The 7,550-nt window shown below is 36.2% G+C and overlaps 1 long non-coding RNA gene across 1 annotated transcript; it reads right to left on the bottom strand.

Moving 5' to 3' along the window:
* Nucleotides 1–943: 943 nt before the first annotated feature.
* On the bottom strand, nt 944–1,340 carry LOC135143292 (uncharacterized). Its single transcript, XR_010282738.1, has 2 exons — nt 1,225–1,340; nt 944–1,109 (listed from the first exon to the last, which is right to left on the bottom strand). It is a non-coding gene; the product is annotated as an uncharacterized LOC135143292 (long non-coding RNA).
* Between the last annotated feature and the right edge of the window lie 6,210 nt (nt 1,341–7,550).

The raw sequence follows: 7,550 nt of genomic DNA, 5'->3' as shown, positions 1-7,550 counted from the left end.
GTTTTTCAGCGAAATAAATTATGTCAAATTAATTTGTCAAACTTGTCAAATAAACTTTAATAAAAAAAACGATAATACAAATTACTTTTCTGTTGGCGTTAAAGGCATAATCTTCCAAAATACTGGCCACCTCGTTCATTTCGACTGCTTTATTTAGAGAAAACTTGCGTATTTCACAAAATTCTGTAAACTGCTTTCAAATTGAATCTTGCGTTCTTGCGGTCTTTCGGCACTGACTTTCTTTCACTGCATTTCGAATTTCATACACAGTCTTATTACCAAATCTTGCTCCCAGAATTAAGAAAATCAACCGGCAGCACACACAAAATTTGATGTTTAGAAATTTATTTACGTTTTATTTTGTTGTTTTGTTACTATTTAGACTAAGTAGGTATGGTTACTCAACGAATACGCTAACTATAAATTATGTGAATTATTGTCCGTAAAAAGTAAATAAAAATTTTCTCTTTGGATTGTCAAGCCGAATATAACTCGTGATCTGATTTTTTCTGCAAAATTTGTGTGAAAATTAACTCGTAGCTGTTGCTTTTGGAAAATCACACTCGTCTCCTTCGTCGACTCGTGTGATTTTCGTCGCAACAGCTACTCGTTAATTTGTGTCACAAATTTTGTCGGAAAAAATCAGACCACTTGTTATATTATATTTGAAAAAATTGATGAAATTTATTTATTTATTTTCAAACATAACCTAGAAGGTGGAAACGAAATATTGGTAATATACTTCTAAGCCTCAGAAAATTAAAACACACAATTCTCCAAACATTCAAAGTCAAGATGTTTTTGTGCTTTAAAATAAAAAGTTAAGATTTCTGTCTGGAGCATCTGAATCGAGATCTGGATATGATGACATGTCATAGGCGCGCTCTTCGTTAAAACTAGAGGTTAATTTATTCGCATGATAAATCTGAAAGACAATAAACAGTTCATTTTATAAACAGCAATACGTTTTACTTGTAAAATGCAAATTAAACATAAAGACGAAGTATAAAACAATTGCGATCACTGCGTTCGTCTATGCTTGGTTAAATTTGTTTCCTGCTGACTCCAAAATGTTGAAATCACAAGATTTTTGGTGTAGATTGGAATTCCTAAACAAAAAAATGTTATAAAGACAAAAAAAAATCAAGCAAAAATGCTAAAACAAGCCAAGAGTACAGCAGAGTTGCGATGTGTGAAAGCGGCTGTCTACATTAAATACATTACCGAAGGAACTTTAAATAGCGTCTTATCGCTGTTAAGCAATTTTACACGGCCACAAATAACGCACCGCCTCATCTTTCGATCTTTCTAAATATCAACAATTCGTTCGTGGAAAAGAAAAGTAGTACTTGTCAAAGTTGACGTTTAATCTGACAGTCACTGAATCACGTATGCGCCATCTATTGGTCACTAGCTCTGGACTGTATTTTGAGTGCCAAAATGGCGGAAGAGACAGCGTACCAAATCTTCTTGTTTATCCTGGTGCCGATGACACGGCATGCCTTACACCAGTTACTTATTGCTAAAGTTCCTAAATACACAAATTCAAATTGTGGCGCCAAACATGCACCTATCAACACCCTCCCTCAATTTGATTTTTCATAACCTTAAATAATATTTACATGTCATTTTATCATTAACATGATCGTTAACAAACCTTAAAATTAAGACAAACAAAAAGTAATGCGATTGTGTTTACAGCGGCCTAACACCTATTTTTTTTACAAAGTTTACTAAATTGATTCGTTCCCAGCGCCTTAGTAAGGATGTCGGCCTTCTGATCTTCGGATGGGATGTATCGAAAATCAATGGTTTTGTTCTGGTACAAATCTTTCAAAAAGTTGTACTTCACGTCAATGTGTTTCAGACGTTGGTGTTCCCACTTGCGCAAAGTATGAATACAGGACTGATTATCTTCGTACACTACAATTGGTTCTTCCACATGTATACCCAAATCTCTCGCAATATTTCTCAACCACAGGAGTTCAGTAGTGGCAGTTGCTAGCGCTACATACTCAGCCTCCGTAGACGATAAGACGACAGTGGTCGGTTTCTTGGTTGCCCAACAGACAGTGGCTCCAAAAACTTCAATTAGGAAGCCTGAGGTGGACTTCCGGTCTGCTCCTCCTGCCCAGTCGGAGTCTGCATAACAGGTTAATGGTGATCTCCCTTCTTTTGGGTAGAAGAGACCATGATCTGCTGTACCTTGGAGACATCGCAGAATTCTCTTTAATCCAATCCAATGACAACGTTTTGGATTGCTTTGGAATCGGCTGTAGAAATTTATCGCAGCACTGATGTCGGGTCTGGTGTTTAGCATGAGGAACATGAGACTTCCAATTAACTCTCGAAAGGGCTTCTCTGGAACTGATTCATTTTCTCCACCGTCATTTCCAGGTTTTATTACCATGGGAGTCCTTACTGCTTTGCACTCTTCCATCCCGAATTTCTTCAGTATTTGTCGAGTGTAGACTTGCTGGCTCAGGAACATACCGTCATCAGACCGATTTATTTCAATGCCCAGAAACATTCGCAGTTTTCCTAGATCTGTCATATTAAACTCTTATTTAAGTTTTTCCTTAACAGTAATCAGAGATTCATAGTCGTTTGCCGCGAGAATAATGTCATCGACATACAGAAGAAGATAAATTTCATTCTAGTCGGTTTTCTTCATATAAAGACACTAGTCGTTCTCTGACCTTTTAAACGACAGCTTCTTTAAGGATTCGTCAAAACGTGAATTCCACGCGCGAGGGGCTTGCTTTAACCCATACAGCGATTTTTGTAACTTGCACACTGAGTTTGAGGCAGTGTTGAATCCTGGGGGGGGTTTCATATAGATTTCTTCATCAATGTAGCCATGTCGGAAGGCATTTTACACATCGAGTTGTTCAGCCACTAAACCCTTTTCATTTATTAGTGACAACAATATTCTCACAGGGTTCAGACGAGCTACTGGCGCATACGTCTCGCCATAATCAAGACCTGGTCGCTGGGAGCAGTCCATTTTGTTTTATTTTGAACACCCATTTGCAGTCTATTGCCCTTTTTCCTTCAGGTAATTCTTCAAGTGTCCATGTTTCATTTTTCAATAGTGATGTCATTTCTTCACTGACTGCTTTTTACCAGCTCTCAGAGTCAGGTCTTCCTTGGATGTCTTCATATGTCAGTAGTACATCATCAATGGATGCACCCAGGGCAACTGTGAAAGTATCGTAGTCTTCCAAATACTTTGGTGTAGTTTTCTTCCTATTACTGTGTCTACGTTCAGTTTCTGATGTTTCTTCGAAATCTTCAGTGGCTTGCTCTATATCTTCCTCAATAGTTTCTTGTGCAACTTCTTCGATTTTTTCTTCAGGCCTCTGTTCTTCATAGAATGTTGGTTCTTCGGCTGCAAACTTCGTTTCATCAAATGTAATATCTCTACCAAAAATAACACGTTTTTCTTGTGAGCACCAGAGCCGATAGCCATTTGAACAATATCCTAGCATGAAGCAGGTTCTGGTTCTAGAGTCTAGCTTCCCCTTTATGAGTTCGTTTGGCAGTCGTAAATATGCTATACATCCAAACACTCTAAGAGGTCTATTTTGTAATTTATCGCTCCAGAACGATCTCGTTCCCAAACGATAATCGTTAGAAGCAATCGTAATAGTATATTAAGTATTAAGAACGGTAAGGGGTGTTTACTGGTCGAAGGCAAAAGTTCGGAGACGGAGCGAAGCGACGTCTCCAATTTGTCTGAGACCAGTAAACCCCTTTAACGTTCGTGATGCTTATACTATTTTTTGTACGACCATCAAAAGATTTGCGTCTTTTTATCAAATTCATAAATTGAAAGAATTTATATCAAACATCAACGAGGTCTTTTTTTTTAATTTAAAATTTGTTACTATGGTTTCGATTAATATAAACAACAATTTTAAAAATCAGTTTCCATTTTGACCGCTGTCCATTTAGATTTGATCTGGCTTGATTTCGAGTTAATTTTCTTTCCGCGACTATTAGTGAGTGATTTATTTGCTTAAAATATCAATCATGAGTGATTCTGAAAGCGAAAATATCGAAGTCGAACAAGCATGGAATTTAAAATAAAAAAAATCTTGAATGCGTGATTACTTACCGTTCAGCTGAACAGTAAGTAATTTGCTTACCGTTCTCCTCTTGGTTGTTAGTCGTAGCAACCCGTAAACTGAACTTACTGCTATGGAAATCTGTACGGTAAATGATCGAAAAAGCAATGGTCGTGCAAAAAATAAGTTTAGCGAGATTGTAAAATTTTATAAACACTATCGTAATCGTAAAGTTTTGAAATCGTTAGCGGAACGATGAATCTAATGTTTTTAGAATCGGTAGTATTTGAATTTGTGTAGACTGTGGATTACGCTGTTCTCTGTGTGACATTTGTTTTGAAAGTTAGTAAAATTTTGTGAAGTTATAACTTATAGCATGTAAGTAAACAATAATTATGAAAGAAAAACATCAAAATAATCACACTAACACGAAATTCAGTTTACAATACGTTCACTGAAGCAATGGACAAACGTAAAAGGGCCCAGCGTATCACTCAACAGCAATACGAGCTTTATGTGCACGAGTTAGAGAGTAACGCCGATTTTAGGGCCCAAAAGTTCGTAGCAGACAAGCCAGATCTTTTGGAAAAAATCTGAGAAGGGTTGGTGGCCAAACTCAATTCTGTGGGAGGACCACAGAAAAGTGTTAAGCAGTGGAGAGAGGTATGTGTAATTAATCACCCAAACACTATTTTTAAAAATGTGTACTTTACTATAATTTATACTACACTTAGCAATTATTCTGCTTACACCAACACCTACTTTTGTTTTAGATGAAGTGAACATAGTGGTTACTCATTATCAGTCAATTATGAGAACTGAGAAGTTTTATGTTTATAAATACTGTTACACTATAAACCATCACCTCTGTATTTTTTAGTACAACACCAAGAATATAACATAGGACAATCTAATTATAATGTTACGTATGTCTGGTACCCAAGTAAATTTCACTGTGTTCCAGAGATTTGCAGATTGGAAATTTAATGTTAGGAAGAAGGCGAGGAATTTAAAGGGGTCTATTTTGTAATTTATCGCTCCGGAACGATCTCGTTCCCAAACGATAATCGTTAGAAGCAATCGTAAAATCAGTTTAGCGAAATTGTACAAATTTCCAATTTTATAAACACTATCGTAATCGTAAAGCTTTGAGATCGTTAGCGGAACGATGAATCTAATGTTTTTAGAATCGGTAGTATTTAAATTTGTGTAGCGTCTAGATTACGTTGTTCTCTGTTGTGACATATGACATTTGTTTTGCTACTGATTGAAGTTTGGACAAATTTTTGAACTTATAACATGTAAGTAAACAATAATTATAAAAGAAAAACATCAAAATAATCACACTAACACAAAATTCAGTTTACAATACGTTCACGGGAGCAATGGAAAAACGTAAAAGGGCCCAGCGTATTACCCAAGAGTAACATGAGTTGTATGTGGAGGAGTTAGAAGGTAATGTAAATTTTAGGGCCCAAAAGTTCGTAGCGGACAAGCCAGATCTTTTAGAAAAGATATGGGAAGGGTTGGTAGCAAAACTAAATTCTGTGGGAGGACCACAAAAAAAGTGTTCAGCAGTTCAGAGAGGTAACTCTTTTTAAAAATGTGTACTTTACTATAATTTATCGTACAACTATTAGCAATTATTCTGCTTACATCAACACTTTGATTATGACAAAGTGAACATCTTATCAGTCCCAAAATCGTTATGGGAACGATTATCGTAAGTTAACGATGCTCTAGCGAGATCGTTAAGAGTTACAAAATAGACCTCTAAGACTGTATGAAAGAGGAACTGGAGGTAGAGAAGCTGCTGCAGGTAGTTTAACAGACCTGGAGCAGCGACTCCTAGGTATTACGGGGAAAGTCGTTGTTGCGAGGTTGGTTTCGTTACCTGAATTAGGTGTACCAATGTAAGTATAAAAAATATTTGTTTGAAAAATGTTGAATAATAAAACAAAGACACATTATTCGTGAAAAATATGGCACGAGTTCATGTGGAAAAATTGTTTTGGTATAGTTCAGCTAAAGATAATAGTGCATATAATGTGTTGATTGGTTAAGTAGTTTTTAGAACATTATCTTCTAACTGCCCATTCACAATTGACATAAGGCATAAGAACGAGAGCATAACATAATTTACGTTTTTGGTTTGTGTCTGGCTTATGCTTATGTACGTTCACAGTGGACAGAGTGAACTCTGTAAGAATTGTTAAACTGCGCAAACGCAGAACAGAATAACTGCCGGCTAAGCATAGGCTGCGATGTGCCAAGTGCCACCTGTTAAAGGGAATTCAATAGCAGCATTGAAAAGTCCCTAGATTTTAACATAATTTTTACATAATCTGTGCACAAAGTTGAACTTACTTCAACTTTGTGTACGCACACAAGGATTACATAAAACGTTCATAAGCATAAGAATTAAGTTCGTCCACTGTGAATACGTTTGCGTATTCGTTTTCCATCGTTTCAACTTTATATATTCATGTAAGCTTTATGTACTTGTATGCCTTATGTCCATTGTGAATGGGCAGTAATACTTTGGAGTCATAATCGTATTAAGTATGTATCTGTATCCTTTACAACAGCGTTCTTTCAATATTTAATTACATTTTTTTTAATAAAGTCCTAGGTCATGGCAGTGATAACAGTGTAGACCTTGATGATCCCGGTGATCCCATTGAAACAGATACTACACCCAACGTCATTCCTTCGACATCCAAAGATAAACCTGTCCAAAAAAAAATATATAAAAATAAAACGTTGAGTTCGTCACTAAAATCAGCCCTGGAAAAAAATGACGAAACTTTAGAAGAAATTAATAATAACTTAAAAGAATTGGTTGCGTTAAAAAAGCGTGAAGTGTTCTTAAAGGAAATGAAATTGAAATTAAAATATCCTAGTGTAAATTTTGATGTTTTGGACAATTCTGTTTAATAGTTTAATTATTTTGTTTAAAAAAAATAAATATATTATTGAAAATGTTGTAGTATTAAATTATTTCTTGTGATACGCCCTTCATGCAGTAAATTGTGTTCTTCATTATTGTCGTTCTCATTGTCATAGACAATGTTGATCTCGTCATTTTCAATATTTCTTATCCGTAAGATATTGTGTAAAACAGCACATGAGTATATAATTTTTCCTGCAACTTCTGGTGAATAGTGCAGAACTCTGCCTTTGAGCAAACATCTAATAGTAATTTACGCAACTAGTTCGGGATAGCCTGCTTCCCGCATTCACGCAAATGCGGCACTCCCTTCGGTCGTGCCTCAAACAAGCGTTCATGCGGGAAGCAGGCTCACGAACGTGTTGCGTACAATATTTTTTGCGACGAATAAACCTTTAAACTGAAGAGATTAACTGTGAGTTATTTATAAACAACGCCATTGACAGCGCCGTCAACACGTCACAATGTTGACACTACCCGAGTATTTTAAGGTTACCATGGAAACGGGAAGTTAAATGCACGTGTGCGGG

This window comes from Zophobas morio, unplaced genomic scaffold, assembly GCF_036711695.1.
Source record: "Zophobas morio isolate AGI-343-1 ecotype UQ-CSIRO unplaced genomic scaffold, CSIRO_AGI_Zmor_V1 ptg000058l, whole genome shotgun sequence".
NCBI lineage: Eukaryota > Metazoa > Arthropoda > Insecta > Coleoptera > Tenebrionidae > Zophobas > Zophobas morio.
The sequence above is the reverse complement of the archived record's forward strand: the minus strand, read 5'-3'. Positions and strand labels throughout refer to the sequence as shown.